The sequence below is a fragment of the Humulus lupulus genome, chromosome 4, assembly GCF_963169125.1.
Source record: "Humulus lupulus chromosome 4, drHumLupu1.1, whole genome shotgun sequence".
In the NCBI taxonomy this organism is placed as follows: Eukaryota; Viridiplantae; Streptophyta; class Magnoliopsida; order Rosales; family Cannabaceae; genus Humulus; species Humulus lupulus.
In genome coordinates, this window is record NC_084796.1 from 36,013,941 (window position 1) to 36,033,417 (window position 19,477).

Consider the following 19,477-nt stretch of genomic DNA (forward strand, 5'->3'; position numbering starts at 1 on the left):
TTTTAACCATGGATCTTTGCTTAGAAACTTCCAACTTGTTCTCTCCTTGTTTTACCTCCAGTAACCAAGAATGGCCTTCCAAGAATTATTGGAATATTTTATTCTTCCTCCATATCTAGAATAATAAAGTCCGCTTGAAAGATGAATTTATCCACTTTCACCAATACATCATCAATCACTCCATGAAGATGATTGAATGATCTATCTGCCATCTGCAAAGACACGGTAGTTGGCCGAGCTTCTCCCAAATTCAACTTCTGAAAGATTGATAGAGGCATTAAATTCACACTAGCACCTAAATCACATAAAGCCTTTGTTTCTACTGAACCCCCTATAGAACATGGGATGTTGAAACTACCAGGATCTTTAAGCTTGGGAGGTAGTTTCTTCTGAAGTATCACAATGCACTCCTAAGTAAGTGCCACTGTCTCATAGTCCTCCAACTTCCTTTTCTTTGAAAAAATTTCTTTCATAAACTTCACATAACTTGGCATTTGTTCAAGTGCCTTAGCAAACGGGATATTAATGTGTAGCTTTTAAAAGATATCCAAAAATTTAGAAACCTGCTTATCAAGCTTATTCTTTTGAAGCCTCTGAGGATATAGGATCTTTATATAGTGATCTATGCTTATTTCTGGTTGCTTTTCTAAGTTCTCGGTAACATTAGACCCACTCACTTCCTTCTCCTTATCAACCCCTTTTGGCTCTTTTAACTCCTTGCCACTCCTCAAGGATATTGCATTGTGTTGACCCTTGATTTAGTCAACGACACGGAGTCAAATAAACGGCAAAGAACAAAAAGGAAATCAAGAAGAGAATCAAATGGAAAGAAAGTGACACAAGCGATTTATAGTGGTTCGACCCCAACTGGATGGTAATTGTAATGACCCACTACTCTAGACTTTTGGACCATTAACGAAACTATACATACAAATCCTTAATAAAACTTACATTTGCGAAAATACCATAAATTTATTAGAAACTTGTAGAAATAAAAATTACTCTCATAAAATATCAAGTAGGATATGGGATCCCATTGTCTTTAAAACAAAACATAATTTAAAGTGAAAAGGAGTTACATAGAAAGTGCGGAAAAATACATGTAAAACCATAAAAAAGGTAAAACAAGACTACATCCTCGAAAATCGAACTCTCGACTCCTTGACTCCATTCACCACCGATACACATTCTCCCAAGCATCCATGAATCTTACCGCCACTATAGCTATTTTCCTGCACATATAAACAAAAAGGATGAGCCTAATGCCCAGCAAGGAAAAATCTAACACATAGTTCATATACATAATTTCATAAGAAACATAAAAACTTAACATAACACTTTATCATACACATACTATAATGGCCATTATTACTTGGGGTCCTACTAGCTAAGTAGGTCATATGCCCATAATCTATTTGGGGTCTTGTTAGTCATATGGGTCATATGCCCAAGCCTACAAACATACATATTCATAACATAAAACATAAGATAACATAAGCATAAAACATATAGATTCTATCATATTTTCCTTACCAAAGTTACCGGGATAAGAGGACAGCGTTGGGACTTTTGGAACACTCCTAATAACCATTAAGAAAAGGTGAGTCTATAGAAGAAAAAGAGAAATGAAAGGAATGGAAGGACTAAACCTTGAGAAAAATACTTACCGAAACCTTTTTGCTCAAGAACTAAGATTTCCTAACCAAAATAAAAATTAAGGTTAGAGGCTGAGTAGAAGACTATGAGAACTTAAAAGAACAAGTACAGAAATGAACTAAAGTTTTTGGGTTACCTTGAAGACTTGTAAGACCAATCTACACCTCAAACTGAAATACTATAAAACCTTACTTCCCAAAGTGTTTGATAAGCTTATGATGATCAAGCTTATGATTCCCCAACCCAGGTGTTTACACTCTCACACTCACTTAACACTTGCAGCCTCTGAACTTAGAGCAAAAGATGAATAATGGCTGGGTACTAGGTCCTATTTATAGAGTTTAGGAATGAAAGGATCTTAATTTTACTTGAATAAAAATAATAGCATTTTAGGTGAAAATAATTTGAATAATCGTTCAGCAGAGGCTGAAGACTCGTTCAAAAAGGTGCTGGACTTATCAAGAGGTTGAATGGCTGAATGGAAAACGATTTCAAAATGTTTCAAAATATACTGAAGGAGGCGATATATCGCCCCCTGTAGGCGATATATCGCCTGGGCCAGTATGCCCGAGGCTGTCGTGCATCGTCTCGTGTTTTTCGTATCTACGTGCTGCGATATATCGCCCCCTATAGCTACGATATATCGGCACACGCTGATTATTTAAACACAAAATTACACATTTTTAGCTAAATTTGAATGGGTTAAACAGCCTTGACTAAGCCCTCAATGTATTCAAAGCTGCTGACTGACCTTATAGCATTCAAACTTTACCCCTTATTAAATTTAATCCTCAAAATACTTAATCCTTAATCACCCATACATAACATGTGCTTAAAATCCTATTGGTTCTTATCTAAACCTTATAGTATAATAAATATTATCCTTAATATCAGTCATATTAATCAAACCTTAGGTTAACATCAATATTCTTAAACTATAGGTTAAACTTAGAAAATCTATAAGTACTACTATGAGTGTCCAAATAATTCCCGGTCTGAACCAAAAATCCACAGTTACAAAGATAATACTATTAATACTATAATACTACTATCTATCTTAGCTAAGTAAAGTTCTTGGAATCTACAGTAATGACCTAACCAAATTGACTTAGCGTCACAGAACTTTACTCCATCCTCTATACAAGTAAGTTTCTTGAATTTTTCAGTTGTTGAGATGCCATGCAATATCTGTTTTATCTTCATTTTATATTCTGAATTTCTAAGTTCTTTAATGTTTTTCGACTGTTCTTGAAAATTTTATTTTCGGGGTAAAGAGGGCACGTAGACTTGGGCTTGAAATAATACTTTACAGGGGTTAAGGATCAGTTTGGTAGTTAGGATAATAAATTTAGGGCATAAAATCGAAGTAAAAATTAGATTTTTAAGCTTGTAGAAAAACTAGGTTTTTCCCGTCCCCTCAGAGTCGAAAAAGTTTTTCCTGAAATTTTTTTTTACTTCTGCTTTTTGATCCATTTTCCAAACTATTCGTATGAAACCTAGTGTTTTTGTTAGAATGCTGCTGGTCGTATAAAAGCTTAACTTTTATACACGAGCAACATTATTCCAACTCTTTACACCTCTTGGTCTTTTGGGCCGTAGATTCTCATCTCCCCTTCTCTACTCGCAGATTTTCATGCATGATCCGTGGGGAGGTGAGAGTCCAATCGACGACGACCTGCTCGCTCAGCTGCTCGAGGAAGAAGAACAATAGTCATTGCTAATCCGAGAAATTCCTTTCTCTCGCAACCCTTCACATAATCTGTAACGCAGTGGTTACCCCAGAACAGTTACGGTGAACCGAAAATTTGACTCATTGCCTGAGTCCTTTGGTTAAAAACGTGTTCTAAGTGTTATTAACAGGCTAAGGTGAAAACCAATAAAAAGGAAAGGATATGTTTTATTTGATACATAAAACTGTTCATGGGCCCACAAGAATATTTACAAGTTATTTACAACTCAAAAAGGTCATTATTGTTCCAAAATTTCAAACCCCGCCGACCTAAGCGGCAAAAATAGGGTAAACCCCCTAGTTCCTCTGAGAACTCCTTGGCCGTGGTGGTCAAGCGGCCGCATATGTACACATCACCACCTAAGCTCTCCACTCAAGGCTGGGTGAGCTTTTCTTTCCCTTTGCCTGCACCACATAGCACCCATGAGCCAAAGCCCAGCAAGAAAACACAGTATTGTATATAAACATTATCAAATGATTATCATTATAATCACACAGAGCTCATAGCTCTCAAACAAATGAGTGAATGTCACTTGAGGTTCTGGTAAACCATACTGAGTGACTGACAAGCAGGTCACTAATTCAAACAGAAGAGTGGTTGTTGGGTAAGCCACTAGCCTTCAACAAATGAGAGACTGATGGGTAAGTCTCTATCTTAACAAATGAGTGACTGATGGGTAAGCCACACAAGCGCTTATAATATTCATCGAACTTGAGGTCGGTCTGGCATTAATGCTCTTTGAGTCATCCAATGCAGAAAGTCGATTAGATCTAATCTTTATTGGCTTGCGTTGAACACGCTAAGGCTGTCCTGACTAATGAGTCAGCGCTATGTGACAAGTGCCCAGTACCACTGCCGAACCTGACTAATAAGTCACAACTTCACAGTTGATACTAGCACATTTGCCAAATCTGACTAATGAGTCAGTACCATGCACAAGTGAGCACATTTGCTAAGCATTCAATATTCAATCCATGTCCACATTTACACAACCAACATGCCTCATGAATAACCATGCATGTCACATATGGGGTGCAGTTTTCTTACCTCAGGTTCGAGCGAGAAATAATATAAGAACGACCATTGAGAACGATCAACCTTTAGATTCCTTAGTGGTTACCTAATCATAACCAATTATAATCCATTAGTAAAATAAATTAATAAATGGTTCACAATCTAAAACCACACTCCCAGGATCAATCCCCCACTCTCGGGAATCTTAATATACTCAAACGGGGCAAAGGAACCAAACCCCAAGCCTTAAAGATCATTCCGAGCCCTAAAATAGGTTTGCTGAAAAATGGACCAGCACTGCAGCCCTATTAAATGGCGCTGCTGCGCTATTTCCAAGTCAGAGAGCCCAGCTCTCTACCCTGCCTAGCGCTGCTGGGCCCTGAATGGTGCTGCTGCGCCAATTACAGACCAGAAACTTTCTGGTTCTTCCTCCTTGCGATTTCTCTTGAAACCAACCCTCCAAACCAATCCAAAACCTTACCAAAACACCCAATTCAACCCCTAAACTTCATCTACATCATACCCTCATCAAAACCCAATCAATCTTACACAAAAACTCCCATTGATTCCAACTATCCACATCAAAACTATAAGCTGAAAACTATAAAGAAAAACAGAGTATGGCTTGTTTTCATGGATGAATTCTTACCTCAAATGGGATTTAAGTCCTTTTCAATGGATGAACCAAGTCTAAAACTTCCAAGCTTTGATTTCCTAGCTTGATTCCTCACTTTGAGCTCAAAAACTCCAAAGGAAGACAAAGAAAAGGTGATGTACGGGAAGGAGAATTCTTTGCTCTGTTTTGTTCTGTTTTTCTACAGCCAACTAAAGCTTCATATAAATCCAAACCAAATGACCTAAATGCCCCTAGGTCATTTAAGGTTTCTAAAGCATCCCAAGGGTAAAATCGGTATTTTCCGCCTATCTCGTTAATCATAATTAACGCTCTCCAATTCCCGCTAATCTCGATAATCTCAAACACCAATAATTCATATCCCGTTACCATATAATTCCCGGTAATGCTTTAATCATTAAAATCACCCCGAGACTCGCCCCGGGCCCCGAGCTTAATCCCGTTATGACTAAACCGCTACTTAATATTCAAAGATCGTCTCATGCCGAATGGCTCGAACAAACCCACATCATAATGTGGTCTCAACATATATCACCGACATGCATACAAATATACAATTACACCCTCAACGGGTCAAATTACCAACATACCCCTGTCATGAAATGTGGACCCACATGCATGCATTTAACATCATATCATACTATAATTCACATAAACATGCATATATTCGATTAATGGCATAATTAAACAAGTATGGCCCTCCCGGCCTACTAATCCCGCCATTAAACCATATCGGAGAATTCGGGGCATTACATAATCCATCGACCAGTCCGCAAAATATGGGCCGAGTATAATCGACTGCCCAGAAAAAGAAATCAACCAACCCTTCAAAAAATCAGCCTGCTCCTCGGGCTGAAATTCTTTCGACAAGCGGTCGAGCCGAAAATACTCATCCTAAAATCCAAACACAGGCCCAACCCTGGGATGTCCTTCGACCAGACGTCGAATGGTACGTTGCTCCTCCTAGCCAAATCACTGCTAGGATGCTAACCAATTACCTTAGGAAGTACAGACTTCCTGGGGTAACTTTATTCAAACCCACCAACGACCAGCGGGCAAACCTGCCTGGCGGTGCCTTCAGCGCCTGGTCGAGATACCATATTGAGGCAGGAGCAATCTTGCCTCTTCATCCTTTTTTCCAGGGAGTGGCCAATTATTTCGGGGTCACTCCTTTCCAAATAACTCCAAACGGGTATAGAATGCTCTCCGCTCTCTATATCCTTTATAGCCATAAAAAGTGTCCTGTCCCTACGCCACATAGATCAACTACTTGTTCAATCTTAAATCCAATCCGAACACCCTGTGCCCATTAATGAATCTTCAAATGAGAACGGTACTGACCTCTCACTCTTAGACAGTTTGCCCATTCCCTGTCATCTATTTGACGGGGACGACAACTTTAAAAACACACCCAATTTAAATTCGGATTTCTTCCAGGTAGTGCGTGAGTGTAGCAGTAGTTCGTAAGTAATGTAGCGACTAGTAGTTATAGCTCGGGTATTTTACTTACAATTTCCATGTTCGCATTTCAAATCCATCTATACATATTGTTTAATTTCTCGCAACATTTCCTTGTACATATGTCATCTGGAGATGTGTTTGATCTCTACAACGCACTTGCTGCTCCTTCAAGAAAGAAGAAGGAGAGCAAGCGACACTGTGGAGAGAGCAGCAAGGCTCCTTCAACTAAAAAGGCCCAGACTGGGGATCCTCCAGCAACCATTCCCTCGAGAGAAATAATGCCCCCTCCGTCTCCACTCGACCAAACGTCTCCCCCTGCACTAACCGACCAGAATCCTACCCCTCCAGTACCTATCGACCAGACACCTCACAATCAACCTGGAGATGTCTTGACAAGCACCGTGGTCAGCTTGGCCATAGAGAGAATATACAAAATCTCAAAGCACAAACACAGCCGAGAGGCCATCATCGGCACAGACTCCATGGAGGTCGATCAGATAATAAATCGAGCACTGAATGAGATAGCTGGTGTAACTTGCTTTCTATTGCTGAGCTTTATTTATTTTACTTTGTCATTTTCTGCCATCATCTTATCTCTTTATCTGATCGTAGGGAATGCTGACTATGACTGCCGGCTGGCGCCGCACGGGGGCTTTGGTCACCCAGACCAAAGAATTCGATGCCAAGCATACTGAGGAGGTCAAGGTGCTCGAGGGGAAAAGCACTGAACTGCTGGGGAAAAACACTGAACTGCTCGAGCAAAACTCCAAGCTGGTCGCAGAGCTTCAATAGTTTCAGACTACCCTGACTAAAGCCAATGAAGACAAAGAGAAGTTTAGGGAGTGTACTAAACTTAAATTTCAGGAGGTCAAACAGCTTGAGGCTGAGCTGATCGCAAGCAGAAAGGAGACTGAGGAGCTAGAGGGGCGTGTCAAGGAGCTTGAGGAGACCAATGCCAGAAACTTGGAGAGGTATATGGGAGCCACCCTCCAATGCTTTTATGAGTTTTGGAAGCACAACCGTGGGGCCAACTTCAATTATCTTTCTGAGCGCCTGAGGCGAACTGAAATAGCCCGGTGCACTGCTCGCCTGGAGGAAGAAGAGAGAACCAACATTCCTGCCTCCCCAGAAATCTCCCTAGCGACAAGAATTGAAGGCGCGGAAAATGAAGTTGGAACCACTGTCGACTAGGAAAATCCTCAAGACCCTCCTGCCTTGTAGTATTTTTGTTTTTCTTTAATTTTATCTTGTAGTCAAGACAATTTATATTAATATTTGTATTGCTGCACGGGCATCTTTTCCTTTTAACAGACAATTACATCTGAGCAGTAACTGCTCATGGTGTAAAGGATTTCATTTTTGATATTATAATATTTGCATTCTATTATAACATCTGTTCGCATGACCGAACTTAACAGAGTACTTTTGTTTGATTTACAAATTTTGAAAAATACTCTAAGTACTGTAGCATGCTTTCACTTATTTTGCTTGTGTGTTTACATACCTGTTGATATGCTTTGCTTACTAGATAACTTATATGCCCCCCAAGTGATTGATGAGCTTTAGGTCCTCGGTCACTTGCCTTGACTAGGACCTGTTCGAACATTTTTGCTCGTAATAAAATCTCATAAAAATGATAATATAACAAAACAACACACGTAATGAGAAAATACTTGTAATAAATACAATAGTTGGCAAGATTGACTGGCTGCGCACAGTCCCTTTTATTTCTCGTAATAAATGGAAAAACCGTGTCTGTACGAGTGATCACTAAAATGATCTTACACTTATAAGCGATCAGTCACAAAATTGACTAACCCTTGTTCATAAACTTGTAAAAAGTAAAATTAATTCAAGCCAATTCTTTAAGAAGAATTGTTTATTGACAGTACTTGCGCAGGTGTTCTCCATTCCAATAGAGAGGAATGACAACTCCATTTAAGCGAGCAAGTTTGTAAGTGCCTGGATGGAGGACTTCTTCAATTTGGTAGGGTCCTTCCCAGTTAGGTCCGAGTACTCCAGCAGCTTGGTCGTGGGTGTTAAGGAAGACTCTTCTGAGTACAAGATCTCCCACATTAAATTTCCTTTCACGTACTTTAGAATTGAAATACCCGATGACCTTTTGCTGGTAAGCTGCTACTCGAAGTTGGGCATGCTCGTGCCTTTCCTCGACCAAATCCAAAGACTCCATCAATAACTGGCTGTTGGTGTCTTGATCATATGCTATCCGTCGATGTGATGGCGGATCTAATTCCACAGGCAGCATAGCCTCATATCCATAAGCTAGGGAAAATGGAGTATGGCCCATTGCTTTTCGATGGGATGTTCTGTACGACCAGAGGACTTCAGGAAACTGTTCTGGCCATGCCCCCTTTGCTTCCTCAAGCCTTTTCTTCAGAGTTTCCTTCAGTGTTTTATTGACAGCCTTGACTTGCCCGTTTGCCTGCAGGTGAGCAACTGAAGAGAAGCTTTTGATAATTCCATGCCGCTCGCAAAAATCCGTGAATAGATCACTATCAAATTGCATGTCGTTGTCTGAGACAATTTTTCTTGGTAATCCATAGCGACACACTATGTTTTTGACCACAAAGTCCAGTACTTTCTTGGTCGTTATGGTTGCAAGTAGTTTAGCCTCGGCCCGCTTTGTGAAGTAATCAACAGCCACTACGGCATATTTGACGCCGCCTTTCCCTATGGGCAAAGATCCAATTAGGTCTATACCCCATACTGCGAATGGCCACGGAATTTGCATCTACTTTAGCTCATTAGGGGTTACTCGCAGAATCTTGGAGAATCTCTGGAACTTGTCGCATTTTCGAAAAAATTCTATCGAGTCTTCGTTCATTGTTGGCCAGAAGTATCCTTGTCTTAGGATCTTTTTCGATAAACTCTGCCCCCCAGCATGGTCCCCACAAAATCATTCATGGACCTCTCTCATCAATTCTTTGGCTTTTTCTTTTGAAATACACCTGAGGAGTGGCATAGAGTATCCTCTTCGGTATAGAATTCCATCGACCAGGATGAACCTAGCAGCCTGTCACTGAAGAGACCTGGCTTTGTTTTTGTCTGTCGGTAACACACCATGCGTCAAGTACTCCATGAAAGGTGCAATCCATGTATCCGCCACCTAAATCACTAGAAAGGTTTCTTCTACTCAGATGCTTGGTGCGGACAGCCATTCAACAGGTAATATATTCAGTGTGTCCGCATTCTTGGCACTTGCTAACTTGGCCAAAGCATCAGCGTTCGAGTTTCAATCACGAGGTACTTGCTGGAGAGTATACTTTTCAAATTGTGCCAACAAATCTTTTGCTTTATTCAAGTAGGCAACCATCTTTAGACCTTGAGCCTGATATTCTCCAATGATCTGATTAACCACTAACTGAGAGTCACTGTAGATTGCAAGTGACTTTATGTTCATGTCTCTGGCTAATCGTAATCCTGCGAGCAGTGCTTCATACTCTGCTTCGTTGTTGGACGCCGTGAAGTTGAATCTGATTGCCCAGTGGAATCGATGTCCTACAAGCATCACTAAAATCACTCCGACTTTAGCGTGGTGCTCATTAGAAGAACCGTCTTTATACAACTTCCAAGAGGGAGTTTGGCTTCGAGGTTTAGGCTCTTCTGTCTGCTCGCTGTCTGGAAGCCCAGTGAGCTCTGCGATGAAGTCGGCTAGAGCTTGTCCTTTTACTGCTGCTCGTGGTAAGTAAGAGATTTCAAACTGCCCAAGTTCCACCGCCCACTTCAATAATCGGCATGCGACTTCTGGCTTCTGCAGAACTTGTTGTAGAGGCTGGTCGGTTAAAACTGTGATTGGGTGAGCTTGGAAGTATGGCCGCAGCTTTCTGGAGGCTAAAATCAAACAGTAGGATAATTTTTCAATAGGAGGGTACCGCAGCTCTGCCCCTATTAGCCTCTTGCTTACATAATATACAGATTTTTTCACATCTCCTCCTCTCTTACCAAGATAGCACTAGCAGTGTGTTCAGTGACCGCCAAATATATGAACAAAGTTTCCTTTTCGATCGGCTTAGATAGGACTGGCGGTTGCGACATATGCGTCTTTAAAGCTTGAAAAGCTTGTTCGCACTCCTCTGTCCATTCGAATTTCTTGTTGCCTCTAAGTAGATTGAAAAATGGGACGCACTTGTCCGTCGATTTGGAGATAAATCTACTTAGAGCATCAATCCTTCCGGTTAAAATTTGAACATCTTTGATTTTCGTTGGCGATTTCATATCGACTAGGGCCTTGATCTTCTCAGGATTAGCTTCAATTCCTCGCGAGCTTACTATAAATCCCAAGAATTTCCCTGATCCAACTCCGAAGGAACACTTGAGGGGATTTAGCTTCATCTGATATTTATTCAAGACGTTGAAGCATTCTTGCAAGTCTCCTATGTTTCCTTCTGCCTTCTTCGACTTAACCAGCATGTCAGCAACATATACTTCCATTTTTGTATCGATCAACTCCATGAACATGTGATTGAATAGTCGCTGGTAAGTCGCACCAGCATTTTTCAAACCGAAGGGCATTACTTTGTAACAGTAAAGCCCTGTATCGGTCTGAAAGCTAGTGTGATCCTCATCAGGTGGGTGCATACTGATTTGATTGTACCCAGAGTATGCATCCATAAATGATAGGATCTCGTGCCCTGAAGTGGCATCGACCAGTTGGTCGATTCTAGGGAGTGGGAAACAATCTTTAGGGCAGGCTTTATTAAGGTCTATGAAATCCATGCACGTTCTCCACTTGCAATTCGACTTGGGAACTAGTACGGGATTAGAGACCCACGATGGATAAAATGCTACCCTGATGAATCCATTCTCCTTTAGCTTCTCGACTTCTTCCTTCAGAGCTTTTGATCTGTCTTTGTCGAGCAGCCGTCTTTTTTGTTGCACTTGTGGAAAACTTTTGTCTATATTCAAGACATGGCTGATAACTGTCGGGTCTATTCCAACCATGTCTTTATGCGACCAGGAAAAGACTTCCTGGTTCTTCTTCAAAAATTCCACCAGTTTTTATTTGGTTGTTGTCTCTAAGTTTTTACCGACTTTCACAACCCTGGTCGGATCTATTTCATCGAGTTGGACCTCTTCAACGTCCTTGATAGGCCTGAATTCTTCATCAAAATCCCCAAAGCGAGGATCCAAGTCCCTATCCTCTCTTTGGGCAACACCCTATTTGGTGACACAATCACCTGATTGGGCTTGTACTTCATTGCCATCTGCAACTCTTTTCTAGCGGTTTCCCTCGATCCACCTTTCTTCACCTTTGATATCGAGGAGTTGTAGCACTCCCTTGCTTCTCGTTGGTTTCCCAATATTCATTCTACCCCTGCGTCAGTTGGGAATTTCATGGCAAGGTGCCAAATCGAGATTACAGCTCGCAGGTCAACCATAATAGGCCTCCCAATTACAACATTATACGCAGAAGGACAATCAACTACTATGAAAGTAGTGAGTGATGTCCTGTTTGTGGGCGCAGTTCCTGCTGTAATGGGGAGCCTAATCGACCCTATTGGCGCGAGCCCTTTGCCAAAAAAAACCATATATGGTTTGGTTGCATGACTGTAGGTCCTTGACGCACAACTTCATCCTCTCCAGTGAAGACTTATACAATATGTTGACTGAGCTCCCTGTGTCAACCAACACCCTCTTAACCATCATATTGGCAATCTGGACATCCACGACCAGCGGATCTGAATGTGGGAATAGAACATGCTGGGCATCGTCCTCAGAGAAGGTAATCAACTCCTCCTCTATTCGAGTTTTTTAGGTGCTCGATCCTCCACACTCATCATCTCGATGTTCTGGTCGAGGCATAAGGTCTGAGCGTATCGCTCCCTTGCCTTCCCACTATCTCCTACAAGGTGTGGGCCGCCACAAATGGTGAGTAATGTACCTGCCACAGGAGCTGGCTGTAAAGGTGGCGAGCGTTGGCGTGCAAGAGCCTGCTCGTTGCCTCCTTAAGCCTATCGCTGAGACCCTCCTGCGGCTCGTACATACCTTCTTATGTGTCCCTGTCTGATAAGGAACCCAATCTCGTCCTTCAACTGGTTACACTTATTGGTGTCTTGTTCGTAGTCGTTGTGAAAACGACAGAATTTTTTTGTATCTCTCTTGGAGATATCCTTCCTTTTAGGTGTTGGTTGCTTATAAGGGACAGTGGAGTTGGTTGCCTAGTAGACCTCTGCCCTGCTTTCGACAAGGGCCGTATAGTTGGTGAATCTCGGCTCGTACCTATTGCCTTTAGGACGTTTATTTTCGGATGTTGATGGCTCATTGTTCGCCCTTTTTCCACCATTTTTACCATTCCCGTTCCCGTTCCCGTTGCCTTTACCGTTGCCATTGGGTTTATCCGACCCGTTGGCGGCTTTGGCAAGATCTTCCTTTGGTTCCTTGTCCTTCACAGGCGATTTCCCCTCGTTGTCAATCGCGTCCTCAAGCTTGATGTATCGATCAGCTCGATCAAGAAACTCCTAGGTACTCTTTACTCCATTCTTTCTTAGGCTGTTTCAGAGGGGAGAATGGCGCCTTACCCTAGCAGTTAGGGCCATCATTTTTCCCTCGCCCCCCACTGTTTTGGGTCCAGCAGCCACTCGCATAAAATGCTGGACGTATTCCTTCAAGGGCTCTCCATCCTTCTGTCGTATCTCGACCAGCTGGTTGGCCTTAGTGGGGTGTATGTGACCAGCGTAGAATTATCCGTAAAATTCCTTCACGAACATTTCCCATGATACTATACTAGCAGGAGGGAATTTAAAGAACCACTCATGCGCGGTGTCAGATAGGGTGGCGGGGAAGATTCTGCAGCGGGCATCGTCCGACACCTTCTGAATATCCATTTGTATCTCAAACTTGTTTACATGAGATACTGGGTCCCCATACCCATCGAAGTTGGGTAACACTGACATTTTGAATTTGTTGGGGGTCTCAGCCACAGCTATTCTCTGTATGAATGGAGTACCTCTCACACCGGTCGTTGAGCACGTCCCTCAGGTCATCATCCCTACGCCTTTGCTCGCTAGCGCCCAGCCAGTCAAAGATGTTATGCTATCTGGGCTACCCCCAGCATTGTGGCTCATTGGCCTATTCTCTCTTGGTGGGGGGTTCCTATCTCCACCTCTTCCTTCATGCCCCCGACCAGCATTTTGCTTACCGGAATCAGCTTCATTATAGTCATGGCCGTCTCTAAACTACGACCGACTATAGCGTGACCAACTGCTCATGTTGTTTCCTCCTCTAACTAGCATCTCCCGAGCGTTAGGGGGAGGCCTGCGTTGGTCGGTGGGTCCCCGTGAATTATTATGTCGTGGGGGGCCTCTGACCGCAGAGCCTGACTCATTGTGCCTTCTGTTAGCAGAAGGACGTTTCCCCCCTACTCGATGGATTTAGTTCATCAGCCCCTGGGCGTTTAGGGCTTCGGGGAGGCTGCCCAGCCCTATTCTGCCTCTGGCGTTGGGGATTGCCTCGACCAACTTGAGAAGGTGATTGCTGCTTAGGATCCTGAATTGGGACATCCTGTTGAGCAACGGGCGGTTGCTCTGCCCTTTAAGGGCTTGCTGCCTGAATCGGAGGACTCGGATTTGGGGCCCATTGCGGTGGTGCATTTGGCGGCTGATCTGGTTAAGAAGCCGGCGCAGCCTATCCCCTAGCCAATTGAATGGCTGCTTCTAAAGTGACTGTGGCAACTCTCTATCAGCGGTCCATATCTGCCTGCTGCTCATTCAGCTTCTGACGTTGACACTCAATCTCCCTCTGTTGTTGCGCCAGGGTCTCCGCTGCATTCTCTTGATTGGCCCTCAGATTGTCCAGCTTGTCCTACAACACACTTAGTGTTGTCCTCAACGTTTTCGAGTCCATTTCTTCCTCCTCAAAATCCAAGTGTGGTTCATTTTCAGCCACATTTGGAGGAGGAGGCTGAGTGGATGCGGCGCCAAAAGTCTGTCCAGCTCTCTTGGATGTCTTAGCCATTTGATCTTCTTGAAGTTTTCTGAATATGCTCTCAATGAAAGCACCAAAATGTTGACCCTTGATTTGGTCAACGACATGGAGTCAAATAAATGACAAAGAACAAAAAGGAAATCAAGAAGAGAATCAAATGGAAAGAAAGTGACACAAGCGATTTATAGTGGTTTGGCCCCAACTGGATGGTAATGACCTACGTCCACTTAGTGTTCTTATTGGTATTGAATCCCAAAATTATGATCAAAGAACTATGGTTCTTGAGTTTTACAAGCCTTGGGAGAATTACAATTTCGGTGGATAATCACACTATGCTTTTCTCTCTGAATACAAGGATCAAAAGTTCAAAGGTCCAAAAAAAAGTCCCTTCCTTGAGCCCTCCTCTTCTTATTTATAGGCTCAAGAGGGTTACATGGGTCGATGGGCCTTTATTACAATTAATATCAGCATATCAAGGAAATAAAAGGAAACATTATAAATGTAATTATTACAAGATTGCGTATCCCAAAGGAAGTAAATGAGAGTATGAGACCAGACTGGTCGCACCTCATCAAAAGACTTGACGAATCAATAATTATTTGGTCGACGGTCGAACGATCTCTTCACTCGAAACCGTCACGCGTAAGAAAATCTTGCCACGTCATCAGGAGCCATTTTTGGGGGAAACACATTGCACTGCTCTTTTGGGTTTACCTCAGTAGTGCTTGGTAAGTTCCCTTGAGCATGGTTTGTCATCAAAGTAGCCAACTACCCCATTTGAGTCTCCAAACTCCTAATAGATGCCATGGTTTATGTCATAAACTAGTTCAGTACATTGGGTTGTACTTCAGGTTGTTTCATATGTGTTGGCTGATGTAATTGTGGCTATGGAGGTGGAAAATATTACTAACTTTGAGGGAGAGGTTGTTGTGCAGCTTGATTATTTGTCCAAGAGAAATTAGGATGATTCCTCCACCCTTGGTTATATGACATCGAAAAGGGGTTGTTGGTTGGTTTTTGAATATTTTCTATAGCTTGGACTTGTTCCATAGGTATATTATTCATATCCATGGTAGGACACTGATTTTATGGATGAGCACTCCCACATGCCCCACATAGACTATGAACTTGCATGGTTTAGGCTGACAGGCTGCTCTGTTGTAACTACTTCGTTAAAGCTGCCACTTACACTGCAAGCATTTTAATGGCATCTAATTCAATCATACCAGCCACCTTCTTGGTTTGTCCTCTTTCAGTTGGCCACTAGTAGTTATTCATTGCCATCTCCTCTAGCAATTCACATGCCTCATTTGCACTCTTGCTCATGAATGCTCCTCCTACTACAACATCTATTATGGTACAAGTAGTACCATTCAACCCATTATACAAATTATGGACCAACATACACTTCTCTATACCATTATGTGGGCACTTCCTTAACAATTCTTTAAATCTTTCCCATACATCAGACAACGATTCCCCTTCAGTTTGGTAGAAATTATTGATTTCCTCTCTCAACTTTGCAGCTTTTGCTGGAGGGAAAAACTTTGCTAAGAATTTCTGGGCTAACCCCTCCCATGCTGTGATAGAATTAGCTTGTAGTGAAATAAGCCAACTCTTCGCCCGGTCTCGTAGAGAAAATGGGAATAATCTAAGTCTAATCGCATCGTCACTCACCCCATTCATCTTAAATGTTGCACATAGCTCCAAAAAATTGACTATGTGCAAATTTGGATCTTCTGTGGGCAACCCCCAAATTGAACAATTGACTGCACCATTTCTAATATTGTTGGCTTAATCTCGAAATTATTTGCAGCAATAGTGGGGTGTCTAATGCATGAATGCACTCTTGTGACATTAGGAAGTACATAGTCTCTAAGCATCCTTGGTCATCGTTCCACTGGAACCTTTGCAATATTTGGGATATTATTAACATTAATAATATTATTTGCTGCATTTCCTTGATTCTCAGCCATGAAAAAATCCAGCATTTTCTTTATCTTTCGATAATGCCTGCACGTTCTTTCAATTTCAAGATCTACAGGTATGAGCTCCTTTTGTCTACTTCCCCGCATATACCAATAATTCCTAAAAACGCAATACAACCTTGATCCAAATGAGTGTAAAATATAAAAACCAAATTAGAACAAAAAACAATTAATTTTGATATTAGATATTAAGTCCCCGACAACGGCGCCAAAAACTCGATCGTGAAAATATGATGCGTAAGTATACGTAATCGATTCAAGTAATATAGATAGTAAATAAAGTATCGTTCCCACAAAGACTATCAACCAAATACCAATAAATGCTTCTAAATTTCTATTTGGCTGTCGAAAATAGAGTGATTTTTAAACTAAAACTTAAAATTAAAATAAACTTTGTAGGAATAAAGATTGATTCAATAATTAAAAACCTAGGGTATTAACTTCATCAACTTTTCACTCTATTAATTTTATTAATCAGTTCTAAATTTCTTTCATCCTATTCTAATAGCATGTTAACAAAAATCGATTCCTATTCTTTTTCAAGATATAAGATCTCAACATATATGTAGGTTGTCTACATTTCTGTGATAAACTTAAACATATAGCAGGCATTAAGCATAGAAACCTAATTACTACACAAGCCATACATGTACTTTCGTCCAATATGTAACTTATGTCTATATAAAGATAGCATATTCAATTCTCATCTTTAGAATTTTGAATCAAAATCATAAATCAAGCAAATTTTGATCAAGTATTTACTAGAATTAAGCAAATATTATATATATTAGAATAAAGAAGAAGAACCAATACAACATCATAATAAGATTAAATAGAAATCCAAGTGACTACATTAAACCCTAGATAGAGATGTTTAGTTCATATCATACATGACTAAAACAACAAAACAATAATTCAGAAACATAAAATTCAAAGACTTGAAGAAGAAATAAAAAATATGAAAGTGCAGAAAAACTTGTCTCAGAATCAAATTTAATCTCTAAATTCGTAATTAAAATCTGACCTAATCCTAATTAAAACCTAAAGTCTAAATTTATACTAACAAACACGAATTCCTTTTTTTTAATAGGCGGGCCGCGACTTGGCATTTCCTAGGTCGCGGCCCGTGTCATTTTTTTAGGCACTTCAAATTCTAGTTCAGTCTTCAGGCGTCGCGACCCTCTAAACCCACGTTGCGCCCCCACCTCTCCATGGACCTCTTGGATTTGCCTCTGACTTCTTCTAGCGTCATGACTCTATTGACCAAGTCGCGACTCTAATTCCTTTCAGCAACCCTTCAGTCTCTGACTTTGCTAGAGTCGCAGCCCTTAAGCCCATGCCACGACTCTAATTCTATTTTTTTTTCCATATTTAACCTTTTGACATCCTTCCTTCATCAAAAACTTATTATAATTCATCCTTAGCACCAATTTGAGTCGAACAACCACTAAAAGCTCAATTTTTCCACCATTTGCTCTTATTTTAGTATTTAACTCACGATTCAACGCACTGACCTACAACAAAGACAAACAAAAGCATAATCTTGCACAAAACAAACATAAAGACTCAAGATTACAACAAAAACACATTCTAAAATGACACTAAAATGGAGTTATAAAAAATATGAGGTGGACCAATTACAACATGACATGTGTCACCCTAGCAATTGTATTGATTACATGGAAATGCCACATCAGTTGTCAAAGTGCCACATAAGCATTTTGTTAGCCACATAGGGCAGCAACTAACATATGTCCTACAACTCAATAATGTGCATAGTTTGAGAAAAAATTTAACAGGTAGAAAAATTCGGGAGGGAGGAGGGCACGATTTGAAAGTGGTAATAGTTCGAGGGGAAAAAATCATATTTATTCATTTTTTAATTGACATTTTTGAGAAGTTATATCTAAATTAGAATAATTTTTATTATTTCTAATTTACTCATAAAATATTTTTTTAACTGATATCCAAACACTTTAAAAATAAACTTTTCTTTAAATAAATGATCTTTATATAATAGTTATCCAAGAAAAAAAATAAGACAAAGCTTTAACTTATTTTATCCTTTTAGATATAAGTGAACTCAGAAGATTTGTCAAACAGGGCAAAAAATAACTTCAAAACAAAAAATAATTACAAAAATCACATAGCTTATTTGAAAATAATATGCCTTACTTAAAAATAATTCATCCCACAGAAAGTGGGAATATTGCGAACTCAGTGTAAATGGGAGCAATCTCGCTGCCCAGATTTTTTCTATTTTCTTGGGACTTTCAAAAGAAATATTTTGATTGCTTACGATATTAATAAGATATTGACTAGTTACATTTCCTAAAAAGCTTCATTTTAGTTACATACTAGCCTATTTATAGAAATTAGTTATCTTAAGATACTAATTAAATACCTTTAAAAACGTGAATTCATTTTTAAGTTATATTATGATGTTTTATTATTTAAGATACTTTTTGGTTACCTTCAAGACTATTTCAGAAACTAATGAGTTATCATATAGTATAACAAGTTACTATATAAATTATTATTAGCAAAATTTACTTTTAGTATACTACATAGTACCTTTTAAATGAAAAGTTTTAATATATTTTTTGGTCACTCTTGTAATTTACATTTGAGTAATAGTGGTTTCTTGATTAACCAAATATAAAATGAACTTAGAAGTTACTTTCGAATTATATTAAAAATGCACATTTTGGTGACTTATAAAGTAAGTTTTGATTAATTAAATTTACTATTCAAATGAATCCCACACCAACAATATGCAAGAAGTATGTAGGAATTGATTCATTTAATGTGCAGGATAAAAGCATGAATACTATTTTTTTTTTTACATTTCATGCACATAATTTCCATTTTTTTTTTAAAAAGTGAGACATTGTTAGAGATAACTATATTGCCTCAATGGAAAATAAGAACTATTACAACTCTAAGCAAAAGAATACAAAATACAAGATGATGATTAAATAAGCTTACAGCTCTATTGCAAAAATACAATTAAATATAAAAATAAGAAGATGAAATAGAATAAATCATAA

The 19,477-nt window shown here is 40.1% G+C and overlaps 1 non-coding gene across 1 annotated transcript; it reads left to right on the top strand.

Moving 5' to 3' along the window:
* Positions 1-15,853: 15,853 nt before the first annotated feature.
* LOC133833301 (small nucleolar RNA R71) lies at positions 15,854-15,960 on the top strand. The gene has a single exon (XR_009892692.1). It is a non-coding gene; the product is annotated as a small nucleolar RNA R71 (small nucleolar RNA).
* The last annotated feature ends 3,517 nt before the right edge of the window (positions 15,961-19,477 follow it).